The 19086-nt window shown below is 38.4% G+C and overlaps 1 long non-coding RNA gene across 9 annotated transcripts in view; it reads left to right on the top strand.

The window, feature by feature from the left end:
* LOC109493943 overlaps window positions 1-19086 on the top strand; it is a 53751-nt gene that overhangs the window by 11172 nt on the left and 23493 nt on the right. For 7 of the 9 annotated variants that reach the window (XR_006588817.1, XR_006588816.1, XR_006588821.1 and 4 more), the window contains exon 4: window positions 17402-17435. The exons of 1 other annotated variant lie outside the window; for it this stretch is intronic. This is a non-coding gene — a long non-coding RNA (uncharacterized LOC109493943). Of the gene's footprint in view, window positions 1-17363; window positions 17436-19086 lie in introns of all 9 variants that reach the window. One more of the 9 variants, XR_006588820.1, reaches the window with a different exon arrangement.

The raw sequence follows: 19086 nt of genomic DNA, 5'->3' as shown, positions 1-19086 counted from the left end.
ATCAGGTTTGCTGCTATCAGCCTGTCAGCAGGGAGACCTGTTCAGATCCTCTGTCTTCCTCTCTCTCTCTGCCACTCCCCCACTCACTCTCTCTCTCTCTCTCAAAAAATAAACAAAACATTAAAAGAAAATTAGAGAGAGAGAGCAAAAGTGCAGGGAGAGGAGCAGAGAGAGAAAGGGAAAATCTCAAGCACACGGAGTGCAGAGCCTGACATGGGGCTCATCTTGGGGCTCAATCCCACGACCCTGGAGTCATGACCCGAACCGAAATCAGGAGCTGGACACTCAACAGACTGAGCCATCCAGGTGCCGCTGATTCCAGATATTGTGACTTCAGGGCGTCTTCTCTAACTTCTCCAGCACCTGGCCTGATATTATGTGGCAACAGAATAACACGGAGCCTGGAAACAGACTCTTTGCAGGCCTATCTCTTGGTGTTAGGAATATATCTTACCCTCCAAAAAAAGTCTTATAATTATCTTATGGAGAGAAGTCCCTGATGCCACTGGCCACTTCTCTTGATATTTTTACCTGCAAGGCTAGGAGGGAAATTGCTTCAATTTGAGGCAAAGAAAACAGCATTTGTAGAGAAACTTCTGAGGAGGGAGCCATAGAGCCATAGATTGTATCAAAGTGGAAGAGACAAGAGAGCCCATCCAGATCATTTCTCTCAACTTTAAGATGGTGAAACTAAGATACAAAGGTGGGGAGAGTCTAACCCAAGCTCACACAGTAAGAAAGGAGCAGAATAGGGGCTGGGACCCTCCTGATTCCCAGGTTCATGCTCTCTCTCATGCTACATGCTCGGTCGGCATTGGACACAGAACTTAGCATGGCATTGAGCCCCTGCTGTGATTTTTTATGTGCATGGGATTAAAACACGATGATCAAAATACTAATATATTTTCATTTACAGATTGGAAAAGCTGGCTTTGAATAAGGTGGAACACCTGTATTGAAACAAACACTTGGTTAATTGCTTAGTCCAAGGTTGGGTACGCAGCAGATATTTGATCAATACTCTTAAGTTAGACTGAATGTCTTGGATAGCATTCATATGACTCTTTCATTCATCTCCTAATTGTCTCTTCCATCTCAAATCCTCAACAGTCAATGCTTTAAGGACACAATCTGATGTCCCCATTATTTTTGAATCAGCAAATGGATCATATGCCATTTGATGAGCAACTTGGAATCAAAAAGACTCCTCCTGTGCTATCATTGAAAGGAGGCCTTAACACAATTCCTGGCTCGTAGCAACTCTCCATAAACATTAGCTACTAGCATTGTTGCTCAGGGAACTCATAAGGGTCTCTGTGGATAAATGATGATGAATGAAGAATGCCTATTTTCCCCAGGAAGCCCCCAAGTAAGGGAGAAATTGTCACATAACAAATAATTATAACATATTACAATTATTAATGATGAAAGCACACAGGTGGAAATCACACATGAACATACTTCTGTTCAAAAACTGATGTTTTCATGAAGTTCTAAATTATCCAAGCCCTATGCTTTCTCCTTGTGGTTTGCTCTTACTGGAGTAACTTTCCTTGCTCCTGCTCACCTATCAAAACCCTATTGAGCATTTCCTCCCTGTGAGCCTCACTTTGAGCTTGCTTCCACAGCTTTGAATAATTAACCAACTACCCTCTTTTAGAATCCACCTGTCTTTTACAAGCAGCGATGAAGTTCCACACTAGGAAGGGGCTGATTCCTGGAGATTATTCATGCTGAATTTCGGAACTGAATGCAACAGGGATCCTTCATTGGGTTTCAAATGAGATTTGTGTTTTAGAAAGATGTTGCTGCCAGCAACATAGTTATTAGAAAGGAAGGCAGAAGTGGCAAAGGGGAGGGAAGTATTGGGAGGCTATTGGTATAACATAGACATGACCCAGGATTCCCACCTGTGGGTATATACCCAAAGGAAACGAAAACAAAATACTGAAGAGATATCTGACTGCCACATTCATTGCATTTTTCACAATAGCTATGATATGGAAAAACCTAAGCAATGGATAAAGAAGATATGGACAAATGGATAAAGAAGATATGATATATATATATATAACTGTATGATATATATAACTGCATATATATATATATATATATATATATGAACACATATCATATGGAATATTCGTCATAATGGAGTATTATCCAGTCATGAGAAATAAGGAAATCCTGCCATCTGCAACAACATGGATGGAATTTGAGGGCATGGATGATAAGTGAAATAAGCCAGACAGAGAAAGGTCAATACTGCGTGGTATCAGTTACACATGGAATCTAGAAAAAAATGAGTACAATTCACAGAAACAGTAGAATGTAGTAGAAAGTTGTTGCCAGGGGCTGGAGGTTGGAGAAATAGAGAGGTAAAAGGGTACGGGTATAAGATGAATGAGGTCTGAATATCTAATGTATAATGTATGGCTATAGTGGATAATTGTATTGCATATTGAAATGTGCTGAGTAGAACTTAAATGTGCTCACACACAAAAAAGGTAAATATGTGAGGTGATGGCTGTGCTAGTAAATGGGGGGATCTTTCACGATGCATAGGTATATCAAATCATCACAACGTACATTTAATTATCTTGCAATTTTGTCAATTATACCTCAATAAAGCTGAACAAGAAGTATTGTCTTTAGAACAGATTTAGAAAAATATATAATTTAGGTTTCGCGGTTCATCTTGTGCTTACTTAAATCCTGTGGATATTGTCTTGAACATTTCAGTACTGAAATGAAGGCAATAAAGAACCGGGAAAATTAAAAAAAAATTTTTTTTTTATTTAAAAAAAATTTTTTTTTTCAACGTTTATTTATTTTTTTGGGACAGAGAGAGACAGAGCATGAACGGGGGAGGGGCAGAGAGAGAGGGAGACACAGAATCGGAAGCAGGCTCCAGGCTCCGAGCCATCAGCCCCAGAGCCCCACGCGGGGCTCGAACTCACGGACCGCGAGATCGTGACCTGGCTGAAGTCGGACGCTTAACCGACTGCGCCACCCAGGCGCCCCCAAATTTTTTTTTTTTTAAAGTAACATAGGCAAGAGATAACGGAGGCCCGAATAAATGGTGGAAGAGGCGAGAGACAGACAGAAACTTAGGAAATGCCCCTGACAGGACTTGGTGGGAGATTAGACGGAGGAGCTGAGTGGGGGTGAGCGGGAACCCTCCTTCCGCGGGGTGATGAACCGTGTATCCCGGCAGCCTCCTCCCCTCTCTTTTGGTGCCACCTTCCTTCCAGCACTGGAATTCCACTGCCCCTCCCTGGTGGGGGCTGGAACCTATAAAAGCAGATTGCTCTCTTTCCAGAGCCAGCTACGAATGGGGATCCTGGCAAAAACCTTTCTCCTCCACCTCTCAAACCTGCGGCGTTTATCACTTGAGCTATTTGTCTTTGCCGAGCGAACATGACCATCTGTTACTATAACCCGACTATGAAGAAGAGATGCTTTAATTTTTCCCTATGTCATTTTGTCCTGCTGGGGTGACACCTCAAGGAAGAAAAAAAGGCAGAAAGCAACAACAAACGGCATCAGTGATGAAAAGGGCGAGTCAAGGCTTCCATTCCTCACACATTTTGCGAGTAGCCACATAAAAGGACCCACGAAATGGGTGGTAATGTCAGTGCAGATAGTTATCCGGCTGTCCGTGCACATCGTAGCCCTTACAAGTGACTTTTTTTCTTAAATCCTTTCCTTTTTTTTTTTTTTTTTTTTAATCTCCTCATCTGGCAACAAAAGTTATAAAAGCAGGCTCCAAGGTCAATAACTTTTCTGAGTCTCTCTTTAACACATAGTACCTTAGCCCAGATTATTTAACTTGTCAACTCAACCCCTCTGCAATACAAACTCAACCTACTTTTCCTTCAAGTAGGTATTTTTCCTCCTCAGGTATTGAAAGCCCGTACCAAATGCAATTACCGCTAATTCTCAGGACAAGGGATGCTCTTTTCTAGATCTGTTTTCTTAGTGCAGAATATCCTTTTCCTGCGTCCCCTCTTGACTCTCAGCTCCAGCCTCACTGACCTCGTTTCCATTCCATAAGGGAACCACGCTCCCTCTCTCTTCAGGACCCTTCCTCTCCCTCACTCCCCCCCACCCCTTAACCCAGTTAATGCAGATGTCAGCCCAGGTATCGCTTCACGAAGGCAGTAAGCCTTCCCCGATCATCCTTCACCATCCCCACCGAGTTCTGTCAATTCACACTGTACTTTTCTTATTACATAACGGCTATAGTTATTTGTAATAACATACATACGCAATTATTTGATTCATAGCTATGTCTTCTGTAGACTGTAAGCTCCATAATTCCCACTAGTGCATACAATAGCATCGTGCCGGGTACCCAGTAAGATCTCAATGTGTACATAGTGAATAAATGAAACATTAGAAAAGTTAATGGACTAATAAATGGATGTAAAAAATCTTACTTGCTCCTGGGGTGCCTGGGTGGCTCAGTCAGTTAAGCGTCTGATTTCAGCCTACGTCATGATTTCACGGTTCCTGAGTTCAAGCCCTGCATCGGCTCTCTGCTGTCAGCACAGAGCCTGCTTCCGATCCTCTGTCCACCTTTCTCTCTCTGCCCCTCCCCTGCTCACCCTCTCTCTCTCTCTCTCGAAAATAAATAAACATTAAAAAAAATCTTGTTTGCTCCTCAAGGACCATCTCAAATGCCATCTCCCCTATACAGCTTTATCTTATGCTTCCTGATAGCCACAATCTTAAAAGTGTTGAAAGTGATTTCTCAGTCATTTGGACATTTAAAACACTTTTGTGGTAGCTCCCTTGTGAAATGTTTGGGAGATGGCTTCTGTTGCAACAGGGATGCTATTTTTGACTTTCTGATTAATGGCAGATTCGAAAGCAAAAGCTTCCCTCAAAAAAAAATGGGCTTCCCTTTTATTTTCTGGGGTTAGGCAAAGATAAGGCTTCTGAAAGCTTTTCTGGCCTCATCCATTAAGTAGAGCCCTCTAAAGCACCTCTGAGGTATGTTCGGATTGTGTGTACTTATTTAAGTGCTTCATTTAAAGATAAGGAATCTGTGATCCCTAGAAGTCATCAGCAACTTCATGGCCGAGTTTGGGCAAGAACCCAGGTCTGCTGACTTCTAGTCTAATCGTTTCTTTAATATCTGTTTATTTTTGTATAAAAACAAACAAATATGGCTGAGAGAGAGAGAGGGAAAAAAAGACAGCTTATGTATTACCTTTGATTGCAACACATACCTAAAATGGGACAGACATAGACATTATTTATCCTGGATGGTGGATTCCAAGTTTAATAAAGCAAGCCTTCTTGCCAAAAACTGGCAGGATGATTCTCTATAAAGTTGCAAAGAATCGCTAAATTAGCCACATCCATCACACATTGACATGTTCCTGGGATGACACAACACCACGAACAAGAGGCCCTAATTTAGATGTCATTAATAACCAAAACAGATCTTACGAAGCAGAATACTCATGCAAAGACTTTCACAATTTTAGAGCTTCAACTTGCTTTGGAATCAGTACATATTTTACTTTAATATATATGTGCAGGACAGATGGTAATTGAGGCTGTCTTAGGTTCAATCCATTTTAGCAAGACGGCATGGTTTGTTGGGAAGACGTCTGCTCTGCCACCAATTTGCTGTGTAAACTTGGACAAGTCGACTCTCTTCTCGCTTTGCCATTCGTAAAATAAACTCTTGGATTTCAGCTTAATGGATAGTTTCTCCATAAATAACCCAAAGTCTGTGCAGTTCACTTGAGCACACAGTTAAGTCCTACAGTGTGAAAGGCACTGTAGCTGGTGGCTTAGACACAGGTGAGCAAAGCCTAATTCCTGACTTCAAGGTGCTCAGAGCCTAAAGAACAGGGCTGATCTATAAATAGCCACCTTAAATGAGAGTAATAGAAAACAAGGAAAACTCGATGCCATGCCAGGAAACAGAAAGAACTTATAACTCTGGATAGAGAGGAGCCATTTAAATGGCTGAAATAATATGATGTGGAACTCTTTGCCAATATACTCTAAAATATCTAGAACATTATTCTCTAAATAAATACAAATTATCAAGGTTGATGGAAGCATATGTTGAAAGTCTGAAACGCATAGTGATCATAGGCAAAATGTGCAAATCATCCAAGCAATATAGAGACAGTGCAGAGCTCAGACTTTTTAATGGAAAGATTTCTAAATCTTTAAGAAACCCAGTTCCTATGTAACTTCTAGACGTCCTAAGTGCCTAAACATGGAGGGATGCTTTTTAATATATTTTATGAACTTGCAATAAAAACTATACTTATTCCAAAATGTGAGAAATATAATATATAATTTTATCTACACTTAGAAATGGAAGCCAGCATGAAGAAAATGCTATTCAATCAGTACCGAATGGGGCACCTGGGTGGCTCCGTTGGTTGAGGGTCAGACTCTTGATTTGGCTTAGGTCATGATTTCAGGGTTTTTGAGGTCCAGCCCTGCATCAGGCTCCACGCTGGCAGTGCGGAGTCTCTCTGGCATTCTCCTCTCTCTCTCAGAATAAATAAACTTTAAAAAATAAAGAAATCAGGACCATGACTGCCAGTAATAGCCACATGATGAGGATAGGTGGTTTCTTAGACAGATAATAATGATAAAAACTGGACAAAATGAATAACCACCACCATTTGGAGACACTACAAAACAGTACACAGCAGCTCAGAATGGGGGAAGAGGTTATACCTAGAGACTGCCACTGAGCCACAAAAGAACTGTGATGCCACGGCTTTCTTACCTACCAGTGCTGCACAGCCCATACAGAGCTCCAGTTATAGGAAAGTGGAAGCCTTCTCGGCTGGACGTGTTAGAGGCATGAATGAAAACTGTTTCAGGAAGCAGAAAAGTAAGGGAGAAGCCTTAACTCATGAAAACCACAGAGAGCACTGAGCCCCTAAAAAGCTAGGTATGAAGTCTGCCCCAAACTTCCGCTGACCACTAAGGAGCTCCGTGTCTAAAAAAGCAATAGCCTGAGGCCAAAGACCCTGAAAAAAGATAAGAGTTGCTGCAACCACAGGGAGAGAGCACTCAGTGTGAGAACAGCCAAGTTAAGTGTGGATTCAAACTGACAATACTCAGAAGAACACGACAGATTCCACAATCCCTATAACCAACTTTTCAACCAAAAATTACCAAAAATGCAAAAACCCAAAAAGTATGAGCAATATGTAAGAAAACAAACAAAGCCATAAAACCCAGTCAATGGAAACTGACTCTGAGTGCATTCAACTTCTGGATTGTTGCAGGCAAAATCATCAGCACGACTAATATAAATGCATGCAAAGATTTAAGGGGAAATAAGTTTGGGGCTCCTGGGTGGCTCAGTCCGATAAGCATTCGACTTCAGCTGAGGTCATGATCTTGTGGTCCGTGGGTTTGAGCCCCGCCATCAGGCTCTGTGCTGATAGCTCAGAGCCCGGAGCCTGATTCTGATTGTGTGTCTCCCTCTCTCTCTCTGCCCCTCTCTTGCTCGTGCTCTGTGTCTCTCTCTCAAAAATAAACATTAATTTTTTTAAAAAAGGAAATAAATTTGAAGAATTAAAAGGAAATGTGGTATTAATGGGTGAATAGAGAAATCAAAACTATGAAAAGGAATTTTTAAAAAATCTAGATCTGAAAATACAACAACTAAGATGAAAACATAAATCATTAAATAGGCTTGATGATAGATTTGAGATGGCAGAAGAAAGAATCAGTAAATGTGAAGAAAGATCAATAGAAAGTGTCCAATCAAAATATCAGAGAAGAGAAACATGGAAAAATATATAAAAAGCCTCAGAGACCTATGGTCAGTATTGAGCAGTCCAACAAATGAACTCCCAGAATGAGAAGACAGCATGGGGCAGAAAAATAGTTGAAGATATAATGGTCAAAATTTCCCCAAACTGTAGAAGAAAACACATTAATTTACAGATCCAGGGATCTCAACAACCCCCAAGAAGTATACAGATGAAAAACAAAACAAAATGAAACATGTAAGTAAATCACAGTAAAAATACTAAAAGTCAAAAAAAAGAGAAAAATTGCAAGCAGCAAAAATAAAAACAACACATTACAAGCAGAGACACAATGGTGATTAACAGCTGAATTATCATCAGAAACAATGAAAGTCAGAAGATATTGGATTCAAATATTTAAAGCGTTGAAAGAAAAAAAAAGATGTTATAAAGACACTCTCAGATAAACAAAAACTGACAGAATTCATTGCTATCGTACACAATTTAAGGAAATGTTAGGAGAAATCTTCCAGGTTGAAAAGAAATTCTATCAGATAGTGACTTGTGTACATAGGAAGGAATGAAGAACGCTGGAAATGGTAAAAGTATGTCTATATATATTTTTCTTCTTATGGCAGTTTAAATCATCCAAGAATTAGATATCTCGATGGGTTAAGATGTGATCGATTATTTTAAGGAAATGTTTATGAAGAATTAATAAGGAGAGAAGTTGAGTAGGCAGAGAGCCTTGAGACTGTAGTGCAGCTCCAGCATCTATGAATAAAGAGAACAAAAGATGGATGGAAATGTAACATAATAATTACATTAACAAAAGATGGATTGAAAAAGCTCGGCCCGCAGTACATTTCTGAGAAAATTTCAGCCAGGCTGCCTGTCAGAGTAATCCCTCCTTGGGCAGAAATGCACCAACACTAATTTTTCTAGCTTGCTCAGTCACTGGTTATGAGAAGCCTGGGGGAGGCATGACCTCAGTGTTCATGGGAACATCACTGGAAGGTGTCAGTTAACTATGCTCCCCTCGGCATGTAGTTTTAAAGGAGATCAAATCAATGCATCTCCACGGTCATCATACTTGATTCCTTTAAAGATGCATGGCTATTTAAGGCAAAAATTGTATCATGAGCATTGTTGAGTGTAACATACCTGTGTAAATATACAGATATAGATGTAGATATGTGTATAGAGAGCTACAGATAGGTGTTATAGATAATTTAGGTATATGGATAGGTTTTATAGGTAACACAGGTATTATCTCTATTGATTTACCTATCTATTCATATGGCAACATATATGGCAAAATACTCCATAGGCTAGAAGGGGGTAATCAGAAATGTACTGTGGCCGGAATAATCTATTTTTTGTTTTAGCCAGAAGAAATCCAGTATTAATTTTAAGTAGATTGTGATCATTTAAATAGATATATTGTAATTTCTAGATCAAGCAAGAATAAAAATGAAAGGAAATGTAGCCAAAATTCGGTTGTGGATTTCAAATGGTATACTAGAAAATATTTGCTTAACAAAAAGGGATGAAGAACAAAACAAGGAATACTTGAAAACAAATAATAAAACTGTTAGACCTAATTCCAACTATTTTAATAATTACATTAAGTGTAAATGAATTAAATATTCCAATCAAAACCTAGATTGCCAAATTCAATACAAATGTGAGATTCAACTATATGCTGTCTACAAGAGATACTCTTTAAATACAAGGACACAAATAAGTGGAAATTAAATTTACAGATATAGTAATCTTGCATGCAGTAAGTGTAAGAAATCTATAGTAGTTATATTACTCTCAAAGTAGACATTAAAACAAATATATTTCTAGACAAAAGGAGAGATACTTTATAACAATGAAAGGACTACAATAAAAATATAAAAATATATTATTTATAGATGTTTAACAAAAAGACTACAAACTGCATGAAGCAAAAACTGGCAAACTTTAAAGGAGAAATAGACAAACATTATATCTGAGATTTCTTTTTTTTAATTTTATTTTTTTTAATTTACATCCAAATTAGTTAGCATATAGTGCAACAATGATTTCAGGAGTGGATTCCTTAATGACCCTTACCCATTTAGCCCATTGCCCCTCCCACATCCCCTCCAGTAACCCTCTGTTTTTTCTCCATATTTATGAGTAGCTTATGCTTGTCCCCTCCCTATTTTTATATCATTTTTGTTTCCCTTCCCTTATGTTCATCTCTTCTGTCTCTTAAAGTCCTCATATGAGTGAAGTCGTATGATATTTGTCTTTCTCTGATGGACTAATTTCACTTAGCATAATACCCTCCAGTTCCATCCACGTCATTGTAAATGGCAAGATTTCATTCTTTTTGATTGCCAAGTAATACTCCATTGTATACACATATACCACATCTTCTTTATCCATTCACCCATCAATGGACATTTGGACTCTTCCCATACTCTGGCTATTGTGGATAGTGCTGCTATAAACATGGAGGTGCATGTGTCCCTTCGAAACAGCACACCTCTATCCCATGGATAAATGCCTAGTAGTGCCATTACTGGGTCGTAGGGTAGTTCTATTTTTAATTTTTTGAGGAACCTCCATACTGTTTTCCAGAGTGGCTGCACCAGCTTGCATTCCCACCAAGAATGCAAAAGAGATCTCTTTCTCTGCAACCTCACCAACATCTGTTGTTGCCTGAGATGTTAATGTTAGCCATTCTGACAGGTGTGAGGTGGTATCTCATTGTGGTTTTGGTTTGTATTTTCCCGATGATGAGTGATTTGAGCATTTTTTCATGTGTCGATTGGCCATCTGGATGTCTTCTTTGGAGAAGTGTCTATTCATGTCTTTTGTCCATTTCTTTACTGGATTATTTGTTTTTTGGGTGTTGAGTTTGATAAGTTCTTTATAGATTTTGGACACTAACCCTTTATCTGAAATGTCATTTGCAAATATCTTCTCCCACTCTGTTGGTTGCCTTTTAGTTTTGCTGATTGTTTCCTTTGTTGTGCAGAAGTTTTTTATTTTGATGAAATCCCAGTAGTTCATTTTTGCTTTTGTTTGCCTTGCCTCTGGAGACGTGTTGAGTTACAAGTAACAGAAAGAGAAATCAAGGAGAAATCTGTTGTTGCAGCCAAGATCAAAGAGTTTTTTTGCCTGCTTTCTCCTCAAGGATTTTGATGGCTTCCTGTCTTACATTTAGGTCTTTCATCCATTTTGAGTTTATTTTTGTGTATGGCATAAGAAAGTGGTCCAGGTTCATTCTTCTGCATGTCACTGTCCAGTTTTCCCAGCATTACTTGCTGGAGACTGTCTTTATTCCATTGGATATTCTTTCCTGCTTTGTCAAAGATTAGTTGGCCATACATTTGTGGGTCCCTTTCTGGGTTCTCTATTGTGTTCCATTGACCTGAGTGTCTGTTCTTGTGCCAGTACCATACTGTCTTGATGATTACAGCTTTGTAGTATAGCTTGAAGTCTGGGATTGTGATGCCTCCTGCTTTGGTTTTCTTTTTCAAAATTGCTTTGGCTATTCGGGGTCTTCTCTGGTTCCAAACAAATTTTAGGATTATTTGTTCTAGCTCTGTGAAGAATGCTGGTGTTATTTTGATAGGGATTGCATTGAATATGTAGATTGCTTTGGGTAGTGTTGACATTTTAACAATATTTGTTCTTTGTATCCAGGAGCATGAAATCTTTTTCCATTTTTTTGTGTCTTCTTCAATTTCTTTCATAAGATTTCTATAGTTTTCAGTATATAGATTTTTCACCTCTTTGGTTAGATTTATTCCTAGGTATTTTATGGTTTTTGGAGCAAGTGTAAATGGGATTGGTTCCTTGATTTCTCTTTCTGTTGCTTCATTGTTGATGTATAGGGATGCAACTGATTTCTGTGCATGGATTTTATATCCTGCACTTTGTTGAATTCATGAATCAGTTCTAGCAGTTTTTTGGTGGATTCTTTAGGGTTTTCCATATAGGGTATCATGTCATCTGTGAAGAGTGAAAGTTTGACCTCCTCTTGGCCAATTTGGATGCCTTTTATTTCTTTGTGTTGTCTGATTGCAGAGGCTAAGACTTCCAATACTATGTTGAATAACAGTGGCGAGAGTGGACATCCCTGTCTTGTTCTTGACCTTAGGGAGAAAGCTCTCAGTTTTCCCCATTGGGGATGATATTAGCGTTGGGTCGTTCATATATGGCTTTTATGATCTTGAGGTATGATCCTTCTATCCCTACTTTCTTGAGGGTTTTTACCAAGAAAGGATGCTGTATTTTGTCAAATGCTTTCTCTGCATCTATTGAGAGGATCATGTAGTTCTTATCCTTTCTTTTATTGATGTGATGAATCACGTTAATTGTTTTGCAGATATTGAACGAGCCCTGCATCCCAGGTATAAATCCCACTTGGTCGTGGTGAATAATTTTTTTAATGTATTGTTGGAGCCAGTTGACTAATATCTTGTTGAGGATTTTTGCATCCATGTTCATCAGGGAAATTGGGCTCCTTTTTAGTGGGGTCTCTATCTGGTTTTGGAATCAAGGTAATGCTGGCTTCATAGAATGAGTTTGGAAGTGTTCCTTCCATTTCTATTTTTTGGAAAAGCTTCAATACTATAGGCGTTAACTCTTCCTTAAATGTTTGGTAGAATTCCCCTGGAAAGCCATCTGGCCCTGGAGTCTTGTTTTTTGTGAGATTTTTGATTACTAATATTGGGAGATTTTTAACTACTAATTCGATTTCCTTACTGGTCATGGGTCTGTTCAAATTTTCCATTTCTTCCTGTTTCAGTTTTGGTAGTATATATATTTCTAGGAATTTGTCCATTTCTTCCAGATTGCCCATTTTATTGGCATATAATTGCTCATAATATTCTCTTATCATTGTTTTTATTTCTGTTGTGTTGGTTGTGATCTCTCCTCCTTCATTCTTGACTATTTTTTTGGGTCCTTTCCTTTTTCTTTTTGATCAAACTGGCTAGTGGTTTATCAATTTAGGTAATTCTTTCAAAGAACCAGCTTCTGGTTTTATTGATCTGTTCTACTGTTTTTTGGTTTCGATAGCATTAATTTCTGCTCTAATCTTTATTATTTCCTGTCTTCTGCTGGTTTGGATTTTTGGTTGCTGTTCTTTTTCCAGCTCTTTAAGGCATAAGGTTAGCTTGTGTATCTGAGATCCTTCTTCCTTCTTTAGGAAGGCCTGGATTGCTATATACTTTCCTCTTATGACCACCTTTGCTGCACCCCACAGGTTTGGGTTGTGGTGTTATCATTTTCATTGGATTCCATATACTTTTTAATTTCCTCTTTAACTTCTTGGTTGGCCCATTCAATCTTTAGTAGGATATTCTTCAGTCTCCATGTATTTTTACGTTTCCAAATTTTTCTTGTGGTTGATTTCGAGTTTCATAGCATTGTGGTCTGAAAATATGCACGGGATAATCTTGGTCTTTTTGTACTTGCTGAGGGCTGATTTGTGTCCCAGTATGTGGTCTGTTCTGCAGAACGTTCCATGTGCACTCGAGAAGAATGTATATTCTGCTGCTTTAGGAGAAATGTTCTGAATATATCTGTTAAGTCCATTTGGTCCAGTGTGTCATTCAAAGCCATTGTTTCCTTGTGGATTTTTTGATTACATGATCTGTCCATTGCTGTGAGTGAGATGTTGAAGTCTCCTACTATTATGGTATTACCATCAATGAGTTTCTTTATATTTATGATTAATTGATTTATATATTTGGGTGCTTCACATTTGGTGCATAAATGTTTACAATTGTTAGGTCTTCTTCGTGGATAGACCCCTTAATTATGATATAATACCCTTCTGCATTTCTTGATATAGTCTATTTTAAAGTCTAGATTGTCTTATATAAGTAGGCCTATTCTGGCTTTCTTTTGTTGACCATTAGCATGATAGATGGTTCTCCAACCCTTACTTTCAATCTGAAGGTGTCTTTAGGTCTAAAGTGGGTCTCTTGTAAAGAGCATATAGATGGATCTTGTTTTCTTATCCATTCTGTTACCCTATGTCTTTTGATTGGAGCATTGAGTCCACTGACATTTAGAGTAAGTATTGAAAGATATGAATTCATTGCCATTATGTTGCTTGTAGAGTTGGAGTTTCTGGTGGTGTTCTCTGGTCCTTTCTAATCTTTGTCGCATTTGGTATTTATTTATTTATTTATTTATTTGTATTTTCATCTTTTCTCCCCTCAGAGAGTCCTCCTTAAAATTTCTTGCAGGGCTGGTTTAGTGGTCACAAACTCCTTTAATATTTGTTTGTCTGGGAAACTTTTTATCTCTCCTTCTATTTTTAATGACAGCCTTGCTGGATAAAGAATTCTTGGCTGCATATTTTTCTGATTCAGCACATTGAATATACCCTGCCACTTCTTTCTAGCCTGCCAAGTTTCTGTGGCTAGGTCTGCTGCAAACCTGATCTGTCTTCCCTTGTAGGTTAAGGACTTTTTTTTTTCCCTTGCTGCTTTCATGATTCTCTCCTTGCCTGAGTATTTTGTGAATTTTATTATGATATGCCTTGTTGATGGTCAGTTTTTGTTGAATCTAGTAGACCTCTGTGCTTCCTGGATTTTGATGTCTGTGTCTTTCCCCAGGTTAGTAAAGTTTTCCACTATGACTTGCTCACATAACCCTTCTACCCCTATTTCTCGCTCTTCCTCTTCTGGGATCCCTATGATTCTGATGTTCCTTTTAATGAGCCACTGACTTCTCTAATTCTTAAATAGTGCTCTTTTGCCTTAGTCTCGCTCTTTTTTTCTGCTTCATTATTCTCCATAAGTTTGTCCTCTATATCACTGATTCTCTGTTCTGCCTCATCCATCCTTGCCACGGCAGCATCCATTCGTGATTGCAGCTCACTTATAGCATTTTTTATTTCATCCTGACTCATATTTACTTCTCTTATCTCCACAGAAAGGGATTCTAATCTATTTTCGACTCCAGCTAGTATTCTTATTATCATGATTCTAAATTCTGGTTCAGACATCTTGCTTGTATCTGTATTGGTTAAGTCCTTGGCTGTCGTTTCTTTCTGCTCTTTCTTTTGGGGTGAATTCCTTCATTTTGTAATTTTGAAGGGAGAAAAGGAATTAATGAGGTAGAAAAATTTAAATTAAAATTTAAAAAAATTAAAATTAATATTAAAATCAAAAAATTAAAAACACACACACACAACAATCGGATAAATGATACTAGATCCTAGGTGTGTTTTTGTCTGGGTGGTGAAAGTGGCTTGATAGATTAGAGAAAAAAGGGGAAAGAAGAAAAAGAAAGGAAATCGTTTGAAAAATTTGAAAAAATGAATACACTAAAGTAGACTAAAATGAAATGATGGAAGTAAACTAGAATTTGAAAAAATTTACACAAAAGTAAAAAATATAGTAGAAAAAAATTAAAGAAAAATATTTTTAATAAAAATTAAAAATAAAGATGACTTTTTTCTTTCTGTATTAAAGAGAAAGAAATGAAAAAGAAAAAAGAAAAAAGGAAATTGTTTCAAAATTTGAAAAAATGAATACACTGAAGTAGACTAAAATAAAATGATGGAAGAAAAATAGAATTTGAAAAAATTTACACAACAGTAAAAAATATAGTAAAAAAAAGTAAAAATATTTTTAACAAAAATTGAAAATAAAAATGATTTTTTTCTCTTTATTCAAGAAAAAGAAAAGAAAAAAAGAGGAAAAAAAGAAAGAAAATTGAATAGATGGACCTGCTAACAGACTGAAATAGGACTGAAATTACTTCATTTCCACCTACAAGTCAGACTATGAAGCACTTTATAGTCCATAAACTAAGCAGGCAGTGAGATTCTGTTCTTGAAGAGCAAGGTTGGCCCAGTTGGGCGGGGCTTAGTGTAATGGCTCCCTTCTCCACTAGATGGTGCTACTAGCCTACTGGGGTGGATTGTTGTGGCGCTTGTAGGTGCAAATGCTCATGTGCAGGAGTAGTGAAAATGGCGTCATTCAGCTACCCAGTCTCTAGTATCGGAACTCTGTTCTCTCCCATCAGCAATTGTGCACCTGTCCTTTGTCTTCAGCTTTAGTCCACTCTCTGCTTTTACACTGTCCATGATCAAGCCCCAGTTAATACCTCTCTCCCGACTTTTGTCTCAGATACAGCTGTTTTCCCCAGCCCCTTACTTCTGAGGGACTGCAGCTTTGACCCATTCCGCCCCTCTGCAGAGGGTCTCACCAAGCAATGGCCAAATGCTGGCCGCACCCAAGAACCTTTGAAGGACTATGCTGCTGCCCATGCCCAGAGACTGCAGCCAGTGCCAGCCTGCCCCAGGAAAAGTTCATGAGATAGTATAGCAGCAGTGTTTCAGGATTATGGAAAATCACAAAATCACAACACACATCTGGCACCAGACTTCACCCTTAAGGACCTTGTTCCAGCACCAGTGAATGTGGCTGTTCTCTGGGGTCTGCTGGGACCAGGTGGCCTCAACAGTCTCTACCAAATGTCGTTCCAGCAGTGGAGCCGCTTCTCCCCATGTGGCCCAAGACCCTCCCAGATCCCATTCAGCTCCTGGGGATTTGCCCTTCCCACCAGAGCACCACCAGGTATCGAGCTGCAGAGCTGCAGACTCTGCGCTCCCTTTGTTTACAGTCTTAATGGAATTTAACCCCTCTCCTTTCTTCTTTCTCCCTTTTTAGTTTAGTCCCTGTGGCTGTTTCCAATTTTCCACTTTCTCTCCAGCTGCTTTTGGGGAGTGGTTCTTTTCCTGTATTCTCGCCATTGTCTCTGTCCTCTTTCCACACACAAGAGCACCTCCCTGCCCTCCGTGGCTTCTCTCTCCCCCAAGTCCACCTCTCCGTGCTGTGTACCTGCTGAATTCTGTGTTTCAGGTTGTGCAGGTTGTTGTGTTAATCCTCATATCAGTTTTCTGGATGGTTTAGTGTTGGTCTGGCTGTATTTCACAAATGAGAGACACACACAAAACTTCCATGTGAAGGGAACCATCTTGGCTCCCCCTATATCTGAGATTTCAATAGTTGTCTCTCATTAACTGATAGAGCAAACAGAAAGAAATTCACCAAGCATATGGAAGAAATTACTACTAAACTAATTGAACATTACTAATTAATTGAACTTACTTGATGTTTCTAGAATATTCCATCCCCAACAAAAGATTACACTCTCTTCCAGCATACATGGAACATTCACGAACACAGGTAATTGTTTAGACCATAGGAGTCACAATAAATTTAAAATAATAAGTTTATACAAAACCTGTTTTTATCATAATTATATTCGAGATAAAACAACAGAAAAAAATCTGGAAGTTACATATTTGGAAATTTAAATAATACACTTCTGAACAACCAATGGATGAAAGAAATTACACAAAAAATTGAAATTATTTTGAATTCAAATATACATGAAAACAGAACATATCAAAAGACATATGGCTATTTAAAGCAAACTTTATTCCATGAGCATTGTTGAGTGTAACATAGCTGTGTAAGATATAGATACAGATGTAGATATAGGCATAGATAGATATAGATAGGTATTGCAGGTCATATATCAAAAATCAGCACCTAGAGGGAATTTTATACCTTTAAATTGTTTATTCATTTACAGGAAAAGTCTCAAAACACTTATCTAATCTTCTTCTTTAGGAGGTTAAAGGAAGAGAAGAAAAGTAAGCTTAAGGTAAGTAGAAATAAAGAAATAACAGAGTGGTAATCAAATGTTTAAAAACTGAACAAATTCAGTAAATCACTGCAGCCAAAAGCTGGTTTGTTTTTGGAGTTTGTTTTGTTTTGTTTTGTTTTTGGAGGTCTACAAAACTGAAAAACTTCTAGCTTGACTGATCAAGAAGAAAGAGAGAATGCCCTAATTACCAATATCAGGAACAAAAGAAGGCATCATTTAGACATTACAAACATTGAAAAATAATAAGTGAATAATATGAACTACTTCAAGCCAATAAATTTGATGATATAAATAAAATGGTCAAATGTCTTGAAAGGCAAATCACATACAAAAAGAATTTCTCTCAGGCTGTGATGCAGTAGCTTGTGTATAAGACCAGTCTCCCACAAAGAACAAAATAGGAAAAGAAGAATAAGGAGGAGAAGAAAATTTTAAATAATTTTTAAAAAGACACAAGACACCTAACTACTGAGGGAAATGAGGCTGAAATTCCAAGAATCAGAGTGAAGAGAATCATGGAGAGGGTAGCTCACATACAGCACGCACCCACATTATTCCTTAGGGCATTTGCTAATTATTGGAACATGGAGCCAGGTGCCCATTCCTGAGTGGTTAAGTATTCAACAGAACTGTTGGTGAACTCATAAATCTAAGGAGAAGAAAAAAATGCTTTTGTGACTGCCAATGCAGCCAATACCTAGGGAGCCAAAATTCTAATGAAAAGGATAGTTCACTGAAATGAGCATAATTGTTGGTTTCTCCTTGAGGCATTTGCTAAATTCTTCAATAGTAGAGGTCAGGGGAATAGTAAGCAAGGCATAAAACTTTTGAGTGTAGAACAGTTGTCTTTAAATCTCTCAGAGCTGACAAGATAAAAATTGGAGATGAGAAACCACAAAAGGTTGTGAAGCTGTGGGCAGGGGAACTTATTAAATACCCAAGGATCTCAGTTGGGAATCCATGGAAAGCTTGAATTAAGGAGTGTGCTTAACCAGAGGTAGATGATACTTTGTAAGAACTGCAACTCTGCTTCATATCAACCCTGTTTCTAGTCAGATTAAGGTGATCCACCATCAGTCTATTTTCCACCAAAGGACAGGGTAAACATCTCTGGAGGAAAATAACATGGTAGCATTCAATTAAAAGTTATCTGGCATGTTAAAAAAGGTGACCAAAGGAAAGCATAAAACAGAAAGATACTCACTAGTGACTCAGTTTTCAAAGGCACCAGAAATACAATGAAAAAGAGCTACTTTTTTTTTTTAAAAAGTTTATTTATTTTGAGAGAGAGAAAGAGAATGAGTGAGTGAGTGGGGGGGGGGGGGCAGAGAGAGGGAGAGAGAGAATCCCAAGCAAGTCCTGCATTGACAGCATGGAGCCCCCCCATACAGGGCTCAAACTCATGAACAGTGAGATCATGACCTGAGCTAAAACCCAGAGTCAGATGCTTAACTGACTGAACCACTCAGGTGCCTCCAAAAGAGCTCCTTTTTGAGGAAGTCCCTTGAGTATACACAGATGTAAAAGCATAGTAAAATGGATATGTCAGGCTTGTGTATACTGAGAGAATTTACAGAAAACCTAAGTAAATAGAGACATATACCAGTTTCGTGGACAATAGGATTCAATACTCTTCCCATAGTGACCC

This window comes from Felis catus, chromosome D4 (assembly GCF_018350175.1).
Source record: "Felis catus isolate Fca126 chromosome D4, F.catus_Fca126_mat1.0, whole genome shotgun sequence".
NCBI classification, from domain to species: domain Eukaryota; kingdom Metazoa; phylum Chordata; class Mammalia; order Carnivora; family Felidae; genus Felis; species Felis catus.
Note: the sequence above shows the minus strand (reverse complement) of the source record. Positions and strands in the feature narration are given on the sequence as shown.